The sequence below is a fragment of the Dasypus novemcinctus genome, chromosome X (assembly GCF_030445035.2).
Source record: "Dasypus novemcinctus isolate mDasNov1 chromosome X, mDasNov1.1.hap2, whole genome shotgun sequence".
Taxonomy (NCBI): Eukaryota; Metazoa; Chordata; class Mammalia; order Cingulata; family Dasypodidae; genus Dasypus; species Dasypus novemcinctus.
The window spans coordinates 185,489,358-185,508,294 of NC_080704.1; the positions used below are offsets into that span (position 1 = coordinate 185,489,358).

The following is an 18,937-nucleotide window of genomic DNA, read 5'->3' on the forward strand; positions in this document are numbered from 1 at the left end:
AATTAATGTAACTTGTGGACTATAGTAAACTGCAATATTGTAATATTCTTACATCAGTGTCAAAGAAGGTACTGTGTTAATAATAGGGAAGTATGTTAGTTTTTCTTTTGACTAAGGAAACTATTCAAAGTTTACAGGGGTAATGACTGCAGAACTCTGTGATGAAAGTGAAAGCTAGAGTGTACACTTTGGATAGCATGTACAAGGCATGGAAATATATAATACAATGAACTGTGGTAGAAGATGGACTGTGGTTAACAGTACAAATATGAGTGTTCTCTCATGAACTATAACAAATGGACAATACTAATACATAGTGTTAATAATGGGGGCATATGTGGAAAAAATATACCAGGTGTATGCTATGGACCATTGTTGTGGTAATAATCTGATCATGTTCTTTCATAATCTGTTACAAATATTCCACAACAATGTAAATTGTTGATATATGGGAATTCTGCAATTATGCTTGATTGTTTTGTAAGCTCACAACATCTCTAATTTAAAAAAAGGATATTTGCAATTGTTTACCAAATGAATCCCATCCAGAATATATACAGCAAATCAATAGAAAATGAACTGAAAATGGACAAAAATCTCAAATAGACATTTAACAAAGAAGGATAAATATATATATATATATGTGTCAGTGGCTATAACCCACTTAAACAAATGCTTTTTGAGGTCCTCAAAAATCTTCGAGTCTATAAAAAGTCTTAAGACCAAAAAGCTTGAAAATTTCTGTCCTAGGGATATACCCAGGAGTGGAATTTCTGAATTATAGAGTGTTTATACCTTCAATTTTATCAAATGATGCCAGACTGTCTTCCAAAGTGGTTGTACTCATTTATATTCACAAAGCAATGCCACATCCTCACCTTACAACACTGGTTTTATCAGACTTTATTCTAATTTTAGCCTACAGGTTGGTATGTAATTGTATTCTGTGGTTTAATTTGCATCTTTCCAATCAGTAATGTGGTTGCACATCTTTTTATATGTTTATTGTCCTTTTAGATTTCTTCTTTTATGAATTTCCTCATCAAGTCTTTTGCTCAATTTCTGTTTATTCTTTTTCTACTGGTTCTCGAACATTATGCCTTGTTTTGTGTACATGGTTATTTTTGACTATGTACTGTTCATTGTCTTCGAAATGTGTATATATATATATATATATATATATATATAGGATTCTTTGAACTCAAGGATAAAAGTACATTCTTCCAGAGGAGATTTGTGTTTGCTTTTGCTGGCTGCCTTGGAAACATTTCTAGTCTGAGGCCATCTTAAACAAGTTCCTAGCCTTGTTTCCTTGTTCACCCAGCACCAGAAAGCCTTCTTTGCAGTCCCCTGTTGGTTAAATTTGAGAGGAGCAAGTTTGCTTCTGAGTATCCTTAACTCAAAAGTGTAGCTCTTTGAGGTCTCCCTGCTTGATGTGGGAAGGATCTTTTGGATTCCCAAAGTTAGGTGGCCATGGCCTTGACATCTGTCCCCTTGGCCAGCCATTGACAGCTGCTGAAATCAAAGTCAAAGTGTGTCGAGATTGGCAAATACCCTCAGGTAAGTGGTTAAATATTAGGTTGACTCCAGGTCTTAGCTGTTATAAATTATGTTTAAAGAATTAATCTGTGTATATAAATATTTGATTGAGAGTGGCTGGGAGAGGTTGGAGAGAGAAGATCTGAACCTTAGTCAATGCTCAATTAAAATCATCTCTTAATACTGGTATTGTCACATGTCCACATTGGTTGGGTGAGGGGGTATGGTGAGCAGTCCCGCATGATGGCCTGAGTCAAGACCTTTTGCTAAGACTGCAAGGAGATGAAGTTGGAAGGAGTAACACCAGGGAACAAAGGGATCCGATTAAGGAAATGTGGACTGTCAAAGCACCCCAAGGGCCTGGCTCGAGTTGCAAACCCTGAGCTAGCAACTGGGCAAATGCTGATCAGTACAGTGCTGTGGGACCTACTTCTTGGTGCTGGACCTATAGAGATGACTCAGGCACTGGTCCTGCTTCCACAAGCTCATAGGCAAGTGGGGCTGGAGAGTGGGGTCATCTCCTAAAGCTGGGGATCAGTGTGGGGGGAGAGCAGAGTGTTGTGACAGGGATTGCTGGGGCTGCTAGGGTCTCTGCAGTAACCAGGCTGGGACCATGCCAGGTGGGACAGGAGGAGGAGGACAGCCTGAGGAGAACAAGAAGGGATGCTAGAGGGTTGCCTGGCAGGCTCCACAGGTGATCAGGCAAGGATTGGGAAGATAGGGCTGAGACCAGAGAGTGAGATTTTCAAGGTAATTTTTTGTCCAGTGTGGGGGTGGAGTTCAAGTTGACTTCAATGAAATGAGGTGAATGAACGGTGAGGAGCTGAGGATAGGATCCAGTTAATACTCAGGCCACAAAGCAGGATGTTCCATCCACCTCGCTGGATGACTGGAGATAATATGCTGAAAGCCAGGAGAGGACAGTTTCTAGGAAAGGAGTGACAGTCAGATGGGCTGTGGCCTCAACAGAGAAGGGAATGGGGGAGGGCGAAGGTGGGTTTCTCAGCAGGTCCTGATGCTCCCTCTAGAGGAGGAAACAGATGCAAGTCACGAAGGGACTTGCCCCAGGTTGTGTGGGTGGAACCCGTCCAGGGCTCCTTCCTTTATACCCACTGCTTTTGAGCTGTCTAAGTCTTTGTGTAGCTTGTTGATTTCTCTTCCCCTCCCCCATGTTAAAACGGTTCCAAAATTCTTCATGCACCATGCAATTCACCCATTTAAAATGTTTTTAGTATATTCACAGGGTTATGCAACCATTGCCACTGTCTAATTTTAGAATATTTTCATTACCCCAGAAAGAAACCCCATACCCATTATCAGTCTCTTCATACACACACCACTCTCGCAGACTGCCCCTGGCAACTACTTATCTACTTTCTGTCTCTATGGGTTTCCCTATACTGGACATTTCAAATAAATGGAATCACACAATATTTAACTTTTTGTGTCTGAATTTTTTCACTCAACATAATACTTTCAAGGTTTACCTATGTTGTAGAATATATAGATACTTCATTCCTTTCTATGGTTGAATAATATTCAATTGTGTATGGATAGATTACATTTTGTTTATCCATTCATTGATTGATGGACATTTGGCTTGTTTCCATTCTTGGCTACTATGAATAATGCTCCTAGGATAATTCATGTTCAAGTTTTTGTTTGAACACCTGTTTGCAGTTCTCTTGGGCATATACCTAGGAGTGGGATTGCTGGGCCATATGGTAATTCTATGTTTAACTTTTTGATGAATTGCCAGACTGTTTTCCATGGGAGCTGTACCATTTTACCTTCCCACCATCAATGTAAGAGTGTTCCAATTTCTCCACATCCTCACCAACACTTGTTATTTTCTGTTTATTTATTTATTATTCTAGTCATCCTAATGGGTGTGAAGTTCTACTTTCATTGTGGTTTTGATTTGCATTTCCCTGATGACTAATGATGTCGAGCATCTCTTCGCAAGCTTGTTGGATCATGTTATTTTGTTTTGTTTTGTTTTCTGGATCTAATCTTTTTAAAATTATTTTTTATTATCTTTTTTAAAAAGATATATAGATCACACAAAATGTTACATTAAAAAATATAAGAGGTTCCCATATATCCCACTCCCCACACCCCCTCCACTCCTACTACATCAACATCTTCTTTCATTAGTGTGGTACATTCATTGCATTTGATGAGTACATTTTGGAGCATTGCTACACTGCATGAAATATAGTTTATGATGTAGTTTACACTCTCTCCCAGTCCATTCAGTGGGTTATGGCAGGATATATAATGTCCTGCATCTGTCCTTGCAATGTCATTGAGAAAACTCCAAGTCCTGAAAATGCCCCCAATATGTATGGAGAGACACCCAGATCCTATGATCATGACAGATGGCTCTGGAGTTCAGTGCCTTGCCAGTGGGCCCTACTTTGGAATTTGTGCTCCTGAGTGTGATGGAGATGGACTCAGATGTGACCTTTCTACACATGCCTCTTCTGTCACTTTTACTGAACCTGTGGTTGGCGCTGGGGTTGGTGTATACTCAGGAGACTTGAATCTCTGGACTGTCTATGTGCCAGCTGGGCCCTGAGCCTCAGCAGAGCTGTAACACCTACTCTCTGGTTCGTTGGACTTACCCAGGTCAGCTAACAAGAGGTGAGGATGGATCGTGTGTTCTTGAGTGAAAATCTGCCTAGTACAAAGGGTGCTAATCTGAGACCCCGGAGGCCTGGGGCTAATCCTACCCCTTCACTGAGTCTCACTTGGTCCTACACTTTTCCTCTGAGATTGATTTATTCCCAGGTACTTTATTGCTTCTATTGTAATGGATCTTACCACCCCTTACTACCCCTGGAACGAGACCTTATTAATCAAATCCATCACTTACCTTCTACATTTTCAATCATTTCCCTCCCCCTTTCCTTGATTCTTTTCACTCAGCCTAAAAACATGCTCTTTTTCCTTCATTCTGTAACATCTTTTCTTCCCGTTCCCCCCTTTTAAGCTAATACCCCATCTCCCTCCTTCAAATCTCCAATCCCTGCCCGTCCTCCTCATTTCCCTTTAATTTCTCAATCAATCCCAATCAAGAAGTTTTCTCTAAGGCCACCAGGGTAAATTAAGTTGATTATCGAAGTAGCAGGTCTCAAACCATTGACTCCGGTACCTTCCGGGGAGTGGGACTGGAAAAAAAGGGTGACTCTCATTCCTTACTATAGAATTGCTGTCTGGAAGGTTGGGTACAAGAGGCCTCTTGAGTTTGTTTAGTAGCGAGCATGCAGTGGAAATAGCAGGGCTTAGAAGAGGTAACTTAGAATGGTAGTGGAAAACATCTACACCAGTGGCATCCAAACATTGTGCTGCAAGGGCCCTTGACTCCACATTGGGCTCTTAAGATTGTCTCTTAGTGGAATCAGTGATGCAGCTGGGTCATACATGTACTACAATAAAAAATGTACTTAGATGTAGCTGTGATTAACTGTAGACATTTAAAAATCTAATGGGGCAGGTCTTCCTTATATTACACTTCTTTTTCTGAACTGTTGTATTTCTCCATGCTTATTCTTGTATGTAAACTTTAGAAAAAACAGCTTCTCAAGTTAAAAAAAAATCCATTGGTTTTTTTTTTTTTTCCATTGGAATTTTAACTAGAATTGCATTGGCTAGGTAGGTTGGTTTTGGGAGACCTGTCTTTTTTGTTTGTTTGTTTGCTTTTTACTGTATTGAGTTTTCCTATCCAAACACAAGGTATCTCTCTATATTTAGTTCAGTCTTTCTTTTTTCCCCACAATAACTCTCTTCATGTTTGTTCTTCACGTTTATTGTTAGACTTATTCCCCAAGTATTTTATAGCATGTATTCCTGCTGTAAATGGAATCATTTTTTTCTATTATATTTTTGAAGTGATGATTGTTGGTATCTGAGAAAGATGGTGATTTTTGTGTGTGTATATATATGTGTGTGTATATATATGTATATACATATATATATAAAACCAACCACCTTACCAAATAATCTTTTTATTTTATACTAGTTTTTCACTTGATTCTCCTGGCATTCCCAGGCATATAATCATATCATCTGCAGATAGTCGTGACTTTACCTCCTCTTCTACAATATTTCTTTTTTTTTCCTTTGTAACCCCTTACCTGGTTCTTTTTTTTATTATTCTATTGACTAGTACATCCACAATTATGTTAAATAACAGTGATGCTAATGGGCCTCCTTGCTGGTTTGTAACTTTGGTTTGTGATACATGGATTTATCTTGTTAAGGATAAATCCTAACTCCTGTTTTACTCAGAATTTGGCTTTATTAAAAATCAGAATTAGAAGATGAATTTGAGGAAGAGGCATTTTGGCATCTCTCAGGACTTGTTTGCACTCCTTGACCCATTAATACAGTAAATTATATTTGATTTAGGTGCTCAATCATAGTTGCTCTCTATGATTGAGCACCCAGGTGATTCTGGGTGAGCCCACTGTGGTTTGGATATTTTCTTTTTTAATACACTATTGGATTCTATTTGCTTACATTTTATTTAGGGTTTTCGTATCAATATTCAAAAGAGAGGTTGGACTGTAGTTTACTTTTTTCTGTGCTCCTTTTTCAGATTTTGCTTCATTAGAGGAAACAGGAGGGGAGCTGTTGTAGTTCAGTGGTTGAGCGCTGGCTTCCCACATACAAGGTCCCAGGTTCAATCCCTGGTCCTAGTACCTCAAAAGAAAAAAAAAAAAAAGGGGAAAGTTATTCTCATTTCTCTGCTCTGGGAAATTTGAAGAGTAGAGAAATCGTCTGTCTTTTGAGGATTGAAATGTCTCCTATGGATTCGCTTGGTTGAATCTTTTTGAGCAGTAGTGCATAGATAGCTCTCCCATTTCCCCCTATGGTTTTAGCTCTATTTAGGTTTACCCTGTCTTTATAACTAATTTCTGTAGCTTTAAATATTTTTAGAATACCATCCATTTCATCCAGATGAATGTAAGCTTAAGGCCAAATTGTTTTATGTTTTTGTCTGTTTTGTTTACTTCTGTATCCCCAGGCCTATAGCAGGGGAGGGCACTTAGTGTACACTTGTAAATATTTGTCAAATAAGTGAACATGATCATCAGTGAATACATCCCAGTTTTCACATTCATGGGCATAGAGCCTATAAAATTTTGTCTTATAATTATTTTGATTTTCTTTGTATTAGTAGTTATTTCCCCTTTCTCATTCCTAAATTATGTATCAGTTCTTTTTCTCCTTTTTTCTTGATTATGTTAGTGAGTGATTTATCTCTTGTTGAACATTTTTTCAAAATAAACCTAGAAGAGGCAAGCCATCCACTAGGGAGGAAGAAGTCAGTATTTAGTGTCAGAAGACATTGAAGTAATGTATCTACATAGCTTTGAGGGAAAAGTGTGTGATCTAAGTCAACTTTCTGTACACGAATATCCACAGCAGCTTTATTCCTGATCACCAAAAACTGGAGTCCAGTCCATTTGTCCTTTGATGAGTGAACTGATAAACTCTGGTACATCTGTATCATGGAATATGACTCAGGAATAAAGAGGGACAAACTATTGACATGCAACAACCTGAATGAAACTCAAAACACATTGTGCTAGGTGAAAGAAGAGTCTCAAAAGGACACATACTGCATGATTCCATTTATAAAATATTCTTCAAATAATATCACTATAATGATGGAGAACAGATTAGTGGTTGGGATTATGGGCCAAGTGTTGGGTAGTAGAGAGAAGGTGGAAGGGAGGGAGGTGTGGTGAGGGGAGTATATGGGTACTCTGTACTACCTGCAGGACTTTTCTGTGAACTTGCAACAGCTCAATTTTTTTTTTTAAAGCAGCACAAGTGATCCCTGTGGGAGGGAATTGTTCAGTGCCTTGAGAATGGTAATGGATACAAGAACGAATAGTTAGAGTTACAAATGACAACTGAAGGAATGCTGAGTTCCTAGCCAGGGGAGCTCTGTCACATTCCCCAAAGGAACAGCAACAATCCCCGTGCAAGGGAAAAGACCAGTGAAGAAGGATAGTTCAATGATGAGCCCTTGATACTGTTGACTATGCTTACGAGCCTATGTGCCTGAAATTTCAACTAGGCCTAGAGCAGCAGGGTGCCTAAGAGTTACCTCCTGAGAGCCTCCATGTTGCTCAGATGTGGCCCCTCTCTAAGGCAAACTCAGCATATAAATGCATTACCTTGTCCCCAGCATGGGATGTGACTCCCGGGGATGAGCCTCCCTGACGCTGAGGGATTATCACCAATCACTAACTGGTGATGCAACTAGAAAAAGACCTTGAATAAAAGGGGGAAATGGTAAAGACAAATTAGATTATATGGCTAAGAGACTTCAAAATGAGTTGGGAGGTCATCAGAGGGGTCGTGCTTACGCACATCTCAACATGATCCCCAGAGACAGCTATTGTAGATACAAGCCTAGATACTGGTGCTCCTGAGGGCTACAGAGATACATAGGTTCTACAGTCATGGCACATGGTGCTGGAGTTTAGTGCCTTGTCAGAAGGCCCTACTTTTGGAATTTGTGCTCCTGAGTATGATGGAGTTGGACTCAAATGTGACCTTTCTACACATGCCTCTTCTGTCACTTTTACTGAACTTGTGGTTGGTGCTTGGGTTGGTATATACCCAGGAGGCTTGAATCTCTGGACTGCCCATGTGCCAGCTGGGCCCTGAGCCTCAGCAGAGTTGCAGCACCTAGTCTCTGGTTCATTAGACTTACCCAGGTCAGCTAACAGGGAGGTGAAGATGATTAACCACCACACCAGGGAACCAAGAGTGCCTACAACTGCAAGCAGGAGAATTGCATTCATCAACAATGTGGGACCTAAGCCCCATCTCGATTTAAAGGTGGAGAGGACAAAACCATTCCAGGGTCCACAGGATGGAGGAATAAAATATGGATTAGAGTGGACTTACTGGTATTCCACTATAGAACTATGGTGACTCCAGCAATGGAAGAAATTGTATCATTGATGTGGAAACAGTGGCCGTGGTAGTTGTTGAGGACAGAGAGAGGGAAGAAGAAATGTGATGTGGGGCATTTTCGGGAATTGGAGTTGTCCTAAAGACTATTGCAGGGACAGATGCTGGACATTATATATCCTGCCATAACCCACTGAATGGACTGGGGGAGAGTGTAAACTACAATGTAAGCTATAATCCATGCAGTACAGCAGTGCTGCAAAATGTAATCACCAAATGCCTTGCATGTGCCACAATGATGAAAGAGATTGTTGATGTGGGAGGAGTGGGGTGTGTGTGTGAGGTATATGGGAACCTCTTATATTTTTTAATGTAACATTATTTGTGATCTATGTATCTTTAAAAAAAGACAATTAAAAATAATTTTTAAAAGCAAAAAAAGAACAAACACAGGTGATAAAATTAGTAAAATTCTACAGAATTTAATAAACACACATGCAATGAATGCCAGTAAAACTGGGCAAATCTCAATCAGATCATGGATTGTATCAAGGACAATATCCTGGTTGTGATATTGTACCATAGTTTTACATAATATTTTTTTGTAAAACTGGGCAAAGTGTCCAAGGAATCTCTTTACATTATTTCTAACAACTGTATGTGAATCTATAATTATCTCAATAAGAATTTCAATTTAAAAATGTATGGCTCAGAGACAGAAAGTAGATTAGCGGTTACTAGGGGATGGGGGAAGTGGGGAAGGGGGGGGCTTTTACTTGGTGGATATAGAGTGTGTGTACATACAAATTAATTAAAACAAAACAAAACTCACTTAGGTGTCTAGCAACAAGGTGTGGAGGTGGTCAATTAGGACCATGAGCCAAACTGAAAGCAACAACCAAGCTTTATTCACTGACTGTGACAATGCAAATAAGAGGTGAATAGAGAGCTACTGAGTGAAATGAAAATACAACTTAGCAAAGTCGGTGGGATGCAGTGAAAGTAGTGCTTAGCGGGAATGTTATAGCATTAAAAAATGTAAGACTTTAGCATATACATGTTACTTGTTAACTCTTCTGGAAAAATATTTTTTAATGTAAAACAGCCAACCAAGAGGTGATTCAAAATAATACACCCAGAAAAGGGAAGTCATGGTCTGAAAAAGTTGGTGGTAAATACTGAAGACTTTTTTTTTTCTAAATTAATATAGTTGTTTATTTTTTTAATGTTACATTAAAAAAATATGAAGTCCCCATATATCCGCCACCCCCCCCCCTTACCCCACTCCTCCCACATCAACAACATCTTTCATCTCTGTGGCATATTCATTGCATTTGTTGAATACATTTTGGAGCACTGCCGCACCACATGGATAATAGTTTATATTGCAGTTTACATTCTCCGCCAGTACATTCAGTGGGTTATGGCAGGATACATAATGTCCAGCATCTGCCCCTGCAACATCATTTAGGACAACTCCAAGACCCAAAAATGCCCCCACATCACATCTCTTCTTCCTTCTCCCTGCCCTCAGCAACTACGATGGCCACTTTCTTTTTTTTTAAATTTTATTTATTTTTTCATTTTTAAAAAAATATTACATTCAAAAAATATGAGGTCCCCATTCACCCCCACCGCCCCAACCCCACCACTCCCCCCACAGCAACACTCTCCCCCATCATCATGACACCTCCATTACATTTGGTGAGTACATCTCTGGGCATTGCTGCATCTCACGGTCAATGGTCCACATCATAGCCCATACTCTCCCACGTTCCATCCAGTGGGCCATGGGAGGATCTACAATGTCTGGTAATTGTCCCTACAGCACCACCCAGGACAACTCCAAGTCCCGAAAATGCCTCCATATATCATCTCTTCCTCCCATTCCCCACACCCAGCAGCCACCATGGCCACTTTTTCCACACCAATGCCACATTTTCTTGATTGCTAACCACAATAGTTCATGAATAAAATATCAGTAAGTCCACTCTAATCCTTACTGTATTCCTCCTTCCTGTGGGCCTTGCCTGAAATAAGAGCAAGGCGTAGAGCAACAGTGTGCCTAAGGGTTCCCTCCTGACAGCCTCCGTGTTACTCAAATGTGGCCAATCTCAAAGCCAAACTCAGCATGTAAATGCACTGCCTTCCCCCCAGTGTGGGACATGACACGCGGGGATGAGCCTCCCTGGTGCCGAGGGATCACTACCAAGTACCAGCTGATGACGTAACTAGAAAATGGCCATGAATAAAAGGTTCAACGTGGACCAGCAGAATATCCCTGTCTACATATAATAACAGGAGTTAAAAATGCTTTTTGACCTAAATTAAGGGGGAAATGGAAAGGACAAATGAGTTTATATGGCTATGAGTCTCTAAAAAAGAGTCTGGAGGTTGTCAGAAGGATTGCCCTTATGCACACCTGAGCAGAGTATCAGAGAGATAAAGTAGATACAACCCCAGGTATTGGGTCTTCTGAGGGCTAAAGAGACCCACAGGTTTTATGGTCATGGCAGATGGAGTTCACTGCCATGTCAGTTGGCCCTTCTTTGGAGTTGGTGTCTCTGCGTGATGGAGCTGGACTCAGATGTGATCTCTTTTCACAAGTCTTCCCTGTTACTTTACTGGAATTGTAGTTGATGCTGGGGTTTAAGATATATCTAGGGGATCTGAATCCCTGAACTGACAATATGATAGCAGGCCCTGAGCTTCAACAGACTTCAGCTCCTACACTCTGGTTTATTGGACTTACCCCACTCAGCTAACATGGAGTTGAAGAATGTCAACCACCACACCATGGAGCCAAGAGTGGCTACAACTGAAAGCAGGAGGATTGCATCCAGAATCCATGTGGACCATGGAGCCTAGAGTGATTACAACTGAAAGTGGGAGGATTGCATCCAGCATCCATGTGGAATCTGAGCCTCCTCTTGACATAGAGGTGCAATGGACACAACCAATCCAATGTCCACATAGAAAAGTTGGCATTGGATTGAGAAAAGTGGACATGATGGCTGATGGGTATGGGGAAAGGCAGGAAGAGATGAGAGGTGGAGGCGTCTTTGGGACATGGAGCTGCCCTGGATGGTGCTTCAGGGGCAATCACTGGACATTGTAAATCCTCACAGGGCCCACTGGATGGAATGGAGGAGAGTATGGGCCATGATGTGGACCATTGACCATGAGGTGCAGAGGTGCCCAAAGATGTACTTGCCAAATGCAATGGATGTGTCATGATGATGGGAAGGAGTGTTGCTGGGGGGGGGGAGAGGTGGGGTGGGGGTGGTAGGGTTCAATGGGACCTCATATATATATATTTTTAATGTAATATTATTACAAAGTCAATAAAAAAAAATCTTAAAAAAAAAAAAGATACCATACATTCTTGGGAACTAATTTTGCAAACATGTTGTAAAGAATACATTTTTTAAGCCCCCAAAGGGCAAATAAATAACAAACCTCCTTAATAAATCTTAAAAAAAAAAAAAAGAATCCATGTGGAATCTAAGCCCCCTCTTGACATAGATGTGGAATGGACACTTTCTCTACATAAATGCTACAATTTCTTCCATTACTTGTCACAATAGTTCCATAATAGAATATTAGTAAGTCCACTCTAATCCTTATTTTGTTCCTCCATCCTGTGGACCCTGGAATGGTGATGTCCACTCCACCTCTCTATCGAGAGGGGGCTTAGATTCCACATGGATGTTGGATGCAATTCTCCTGCTTGGAGTTGTGGCACTCTTGGTTCCCTGGTGTGGTGGTTGACCATCTACACTACCCTGTTAACTGACTGGGTAAGTCCAATGAACCAGAGGGTAGGAGTTGCACATCTTCTGAGGCTCAGCGCCCAGCTGGCACATGGCCAGTCCAGAGATTCAAGTCTCATGAGTATACACCAACCCTAGCACCTACCACAGGTTCAGTAAAAGTGACAGAAGAGGTATGTGTAGAAAGGTCACATCTGAGTCCAACTCCATCATACTCAGAAACACAAATTCCAAAGTAGGGCCAGTTGACACGGTGCTGAATTCCAGAGCCATCTGCCATGACCATAGAGCCTGTGGGTCTCTGTAGCCCTCAGGAGAACCAGTATCTTGGGTTGTGTCTACTTTGTCTGTCTCTGGGGTCCTGCTGAGGCGTGTGTAAGTGCGACCCCTCTGATGACATCCTGACTCTTTTTTGAAGACTCTTAGCTATATTCTCTCATTTGTCTTTGCCATTTCCCCCTTTTATTCACAGTTAAAAAGCAGCTTTTAACACTTGATCCTACATGTAGGCTGAGATATTCTGCTGGTCTGAGTTGACCCTTTTATTCAAGGTATTTTTCTAGTTACATCACCAGCTGGTGCTTGGTAATAATCCCTTTGTGCCAGGGAGGCTCATCCCTGGGAGTCATATCCCACTCTGGAGGTAATGTGATGCATTTACATGCTGAGTTTGGGCACATTTGAGCAACATGGAGGTTCTCAGGAGGTAACTCCTAGGCACCCTGCAGCTCTAGGCCTAGTTCATATTTCATGCACACAGGCTCATAAGCATAGTCATCAGTGTCAAGGGCTCATTGTTGGACCATCCTTCTTTTTGGGTCTTTACCTTTGCACTTAGGGGATTGTTGCTGTTTCAGTGGGGAATTTAATGGAGCTCCTCTGGCTAGGAACTCAGCACTCCCTCAGTTGTCATTTGTAACTGTAACTACTATGAAAATACCCAGCATATATCCAAACATTTTTATGTACCCTATATACATGCCCTGGAGAACTTCCTTCCAACCATGTGCCCCCCATCAATAACAATCCATACCCGTGTTCCTCCCCTGCCATAGTTGAACCTCTCTGTGGTCCAAAACTTCTTAAAAAATGAAGCCTAATATATTGCCAAATTCAATTAATAGGAAAATGAAAGTGATGGGTTTAAAGATTTGAAATAGAATACATACTACTTTAGAAAAACTAAAATAAGGTAAAAATAATTTGGGGTATTAAAAAATGAAAAATACTATAAAGGGTTTTTTTTTAACGTTTTGCCTTTCATCACTGCAATAGGTGTTGCCCTAATTTACAGTGGCAAGGCAGTTCCTTTCATTTCTTCCTCAATGTTTACATCCTTTTTTTTCTCTAATTTTTAATTTTGTCTTCACAAAAGTTTTAGATCACAGTAATTCACATGTACAATATAAGGGGCTCCCATATATCCAACATCAAACCCTTTTCCCCCTTCCCCAGCAATGATCGTTTTACATATTCATGTTGTATTTGCTGCAGCTGATGTGCAGATATTGAAACATAGCTTTCAAACATGACCTCAGGCTAAACACTCAAGTAGGGAGAGGCATCTGTCTGGAAGCCCTGTGTCCAGAGCTCAGGGGCCTTTTGAGTGTGAGGATTTAGATTTGAGGGAATGATAAGAGCTAAAACTAGAGAAACAGATGGCCTCGCTCCAGGAGAGGGGGTAAACACGGAAGAGAGAAATGTAGGGAGGACAAACATTTAAAGGGCGGACAGAACAGGATCAGCAAAGGTGACTGAGAATCATTGGTGATAAGGGAGATAGGACAAAAACCAGGGAGGAAAAGGTCCATGGAGATTAAGACAGAGTGTTTCAAGGAAGGGTGCACAGTGGGGTCAGGAGGATGAGACCTCAAGTCTGTTCTGTGCAAAGCTGGACATAGCTTTTCTCCACCAAGCTGGTCTCTCCTGTGCTCCCCATCTTAGTCGATGGTGTCCCCGTTCTAGCCTATATGCTAAGGAAAACACACAATCATCCTCATACCCTCATACTCTCAACTGCCCACCCCAACCCCTTGTCATCTGCCTTCCTCTTCTCTGGCTACTCCCTGTCACATATGCTCTTCCAGCCCTCCTGATTTCTCCCTCCTCACCAACCCCTCGCTGTTCTCGCCCTGCCTGGCAGGCTTTAGGGCATGGGTGTCTGCTGAGCTAGGCGCTGGAAAGGGAGAAGACCTTCTCTGGGGGCAGAGGGAGAGGGCATTGGGGCAGAGGACATCTCCAGCGTCAGGCCTTAGAGTGATGGGCAGAGCACGAGGACATGATAGCCTTGTTTGCTGAAATGACTCTGCCAACGGGTTGAAGCCAAGAACTCTAATTTTCTCATCTTTGCATCTTCCCCAGGTACATATTGGTACATCTCCCATGTTTGGTGACTGAAAAGTCCTGTGCTGACTTTCTGGCACCATAATCCTATGAAAAACACTCACTGAAGGATTTATTTTGAATGAAAGCTCCTTAGGTCATGGAAAAATAGGGTTAGAGTTGCAGAAATTCAAATTACAAGCATCAGGTTGGGAATTCTTCTCTTGTGTTCAGGCAAGGCCCCCAGTCCCTGGAAGTACACCCTGTTCATGTTTGGGCAGGCATCCTCAGGCCCTGGCTAGAGGCCGGGTATATTTATAGTGAGCAGAACATCTGACCTCCCTGTCCTTCTTTGCACACCTTTGAGTGCTTGGTTACTTCTTGTCCCTGTTCCTGCTTCCGATTATGCAGGCAGGCCCTGGTTTTAGACTGGAGCCCAGTTCCCTGCAGTCGTCTACCAGAATCGCCTTTACACTGGTTTCACTGTGAACATATAGTTTTCTAAAGAATTTTTCTTTTATTATGGCTTTAAAAAAATGAGATACAATTCACGTACCATAAAATTCACCATCTTAAAGTGTACAGTCCCGTGGTTTTTAGTATAGTCACAAGATTATGCAGCCATCCCTACTGTTTAGTTCCGGGATATTTTCATCACCCCCAAAAGAAACCCTGTACCCATTAGCCATCATTCCCATTCCCCGCTCCTCCTAGTCCCTGTCAACCACAGATCTGCTTCCTGTCTCTCTGGATTTGCCAATGCTGGACAATTCATACACAAATGGAACCATATAATATTTGTCCTTTTCTGTCCGGCTTCTTTCAAGGATCATCCATGTTGTAGCAGGATCAGAATTTCTTTCCTTTTCATACAATTCCAGTGAATGGCTAGACAATGTTTTGTTATCCACTCATCCAATGATGGCCATTTGAGTTGTTCCTACTTTTTGGCTATGACGAATAATGCTGATATGAACATTCATGTTCAAGTCTTTGAGTGGTCGTATGTTTTCACGTCTCTTGGGTATAAATTTGGAAGTGGAATTGCTGGATAGTATGGTAACTCTATGATTACCTTTTAAGGAACTGTCAAACTGTTTCCCCAGCAGCTGTACCCTTTTACATTTCCACCAGCAATGTGTGAATGTTCCTTTTCCCCCATAACGTGTTATTTTGCCTATCTTTTTGGGTTTTAGGCATCCTAGTATATAGGAAGTGGATCTCATTGTGGTTTTGAGTTGCATTTTCCTGATGGCTAATGATGTTCAGCATCTTTTCCACTGCTGTGCTTATTGGCCATTTGAATTTCTTCTTTGGAGAAATATCTGTTCAGATTCTTTGCCCATTTTTAAATTGGGTTGTCTTTTAAATGTGAATTATAAGAGGTCTTTTATATTCTGGATCAAATATATGATTTGCAACTATTTTTTCCCATTCTGTGGGTTTCTTTTTCACCTTCTTGATAGTGTCCTTTGAAGCACAAAATTTTAAGTTTTATGAAGTCCAGTTTATCTTTTTTTATTTCTTTGGATGCTCATGCTTTGCATGTCATACTTAAGAAATAATTGCCTTTTCCAAGGTCATGATGATTTACTTTTATATTTTCTTCTAGGAATTTTATAGATTTTGCTCTTACATTTAAGTCTTTAATCCATTTTGAGTTAATTTTTGTATATGGTTTGAGGTAGGGGGTTCAACTTCTTTCTTTTGTATGTAGATATACAGTTTTATTTTTGATAAAGTTGATAACCTTAAATTTTACAGTTTTCCAAACACTTTGGAGCATGGGATATCATCTAATGCCTTCTAGGAGTAAAGGTTTTCTTAGGATGGGAGAGTTTAGATGGAGAATGTTGACAAAGAATGAATGGGAAGAAGGAAAGGCTGCTGGTACCCTTTCTTTCAGAGGTTGGCCTGTGGATGAAGACAGAGTACAGCTAGAGGGGGATGTAGGGCATTAGAAGGTTTGGGGAAGATGGGAAGTATCAGGGCATGTCTGAATGAGGCTGATGGTGCAGGAAAGAGAGAGAATAACTCATCCCACATGTCCCTGAGCAGGCAGCTCAAACTCAGCATGTCCACTTACCTAGGGGGCAGAATAGCCTGGTTGTTAAGAATAGCAGGGCTTGGATTTTTCATCTCTTTCTCAGTAAGTCACATTCCCCCATCATGTTTCTTTTAGCATAACCCTGGAAGACACATCTAATATAGTGCCAACCGTATGAGTTTCCTATTGCTGTTATAACGAATGATCACAAACTGGGTGGTTTTAAACAATAGAAATCTGTTATCTCACAATTCTGGAGGCTAGAAGTCTGAAATAGTATCACTGTGATGAAATCAAGCTGCTGATGGTGCCATGCTCTCTTCAAAGACTCTAAGGGAGAATCCTTCCTTGCCTCCTCCAGCTTGAAGTGGCTGCTGGCATCTGTTGGCTTGTGGCTGCATCACTCCAGTCTCTGCCCCCATTGTCACATGGCCTTCTCCCCTGGCTGTATTGTGTCTGTGTTTCTTCTCTTCTTATAATGATACCAGTCATTGGATTTGGGGCCCCATTCTAATTCAGTATGACCTCACTTTAACCTGATTCCATCTGCAAAGACCCACTTTCCAAATAATGTCACATTTATAGGTAGCAGGGATTACGATAGAATATCTTTTGGGTATACATTTTTCAGCATACCACATCAATTTCCACTTAGTCAACCTCAAAATATATCCCCCACCATCATCAGTCTGCCTTAATGTTCTCCTCCCAAATTTGACATGGCCGACTCCCTTTCATTGTTCAGATCATAAACCAGATGTCACCTTTTTAGGGAGTCTTCTCTGATTGCTCTGCCTCACTTAGGTGCCCAGTTGTCATTCATCCATGATATTGGGGGTTTAGGTCTCAGAGATACAGTGGTGATCACAGCAGGTATGGTCCCTGCCTTCAGGGAACTTCTGTTTTAGCAGGGAAGACAGCGATTACATAAGGTAAACAAAGTCATTCTTTCAGAGCTCTAATCGTAGTTTGGAATTATGCCTTTTTTCAGTTGGGTGACAATGTCATTAATGTCTTTCCCTCCCCAGTAGACTAGAAGCTCTGCAAAGGCAGGGACCATGTTTGGCTTGCTTACTGCTCTGTACCCCGAGTGCCTGACATGATGTCTGACACTTAGTAGTCACTTGTGCCTGTTGTGTTGTTTGAAAGGAGGAATGCACTGAGTCAGAAGGGAGTCTGGGAGACAGCATCTGGGTCACCTGAGGGCAATCCATTGTCAGTGTAACCTCACCCACGCCTGGGCAGCAGCAGCAGCAGCAGCAGCGTCTAAGGCAGGGGATGTTAACCTTTTTTGTTCCACGGACCCCTTTGCCAGTCAGGTGAAAACCATGATCCCTTACTAAGTCCACACTATATTGTGTATTAGTTCATAAATATATCACACCCTCACCAACATGTCCCCACAAGAATGATGTTTTTTTGAAATACAGTTCAAGCTCATGGACCCCTTGTTAAGAGCCCCTGAAGCTTAACTGGAGCAGTTATAAACCCAGTGCCCATTCATCAGTTGCTAGGATGTGCTAGATGCTTCCTGTGCATTATCTTATGTTGTTCTCCCTCCACCCCCAACCCATTTTAAAGATAGGGAACCAGAGGCTTGGAAGGATGAAAGCCCCTACCTAGAACCTTCTCGTTAGTATGTGGCAGACATCTGAAAAAGGAATTCCAGATCCTCTGCTAGCCCACTTCTACTGAGGCCTTATCGTGGGCCCAACTATGTGTATTCAGCTGACTGGGAGAGAAGAGAAGGTGGGACGGCACCTTCCCACCAAGCACTCAACTTGGTCGACGCTGGCAGTGAGTTAATGCATTTGTGATGTAGCTATGGAATTCATTTAATCCTCAACCCAGCCTCCTGCCAACTCAGGTGTGGTCATCTAGGTATAATGTGAACTTGATCCAGGCACCATAATGTTTCTACTCAAATGATTCCACTTAAAGGAACAATTTCAAGTGGATTCACTTGTTTGTTTTTTTACAAAGCAACATTTTACTTTTGCTGTGATAAAAAAGTCACATTTTACAGATAAAATATAGAACCTTGAAATACTGACACATTTTCTTATTGTGCACAATGCTGAGATTTTCTTACAATTCGCTTTATTTTTTTAATTATTTTTAATTTATTTTTAAAAGACACTTAGATTACATAAAATGATACATAAAAAATTTAAGGGATTCCCATATGCCCCACTCCCCAAATCTTACAATTCACTTTAAAACTGCAATTTAAAATGTACAAAAAGAAAAAAAAGTCAACCCAGAAAGCTTCTAACAAAGGAGTTCACAGGTACTTCCTCTTGTGGAATGTTTAAAA

General features: G+C 41.2%; 1 protein-coding gene across 4 annotated transcripts in view; it reads left to right on the forward strand.

The window, feature by feature from the left end:
* CD99L2 (CD99 molecule like 2) overlaps window positions 1-18,937 on the forward strand; it is a 134,010-nt gene that overhangs the window by 11,505 nt on the left and 103,568 nt on the right. The window lies entirely within an intron of this gene.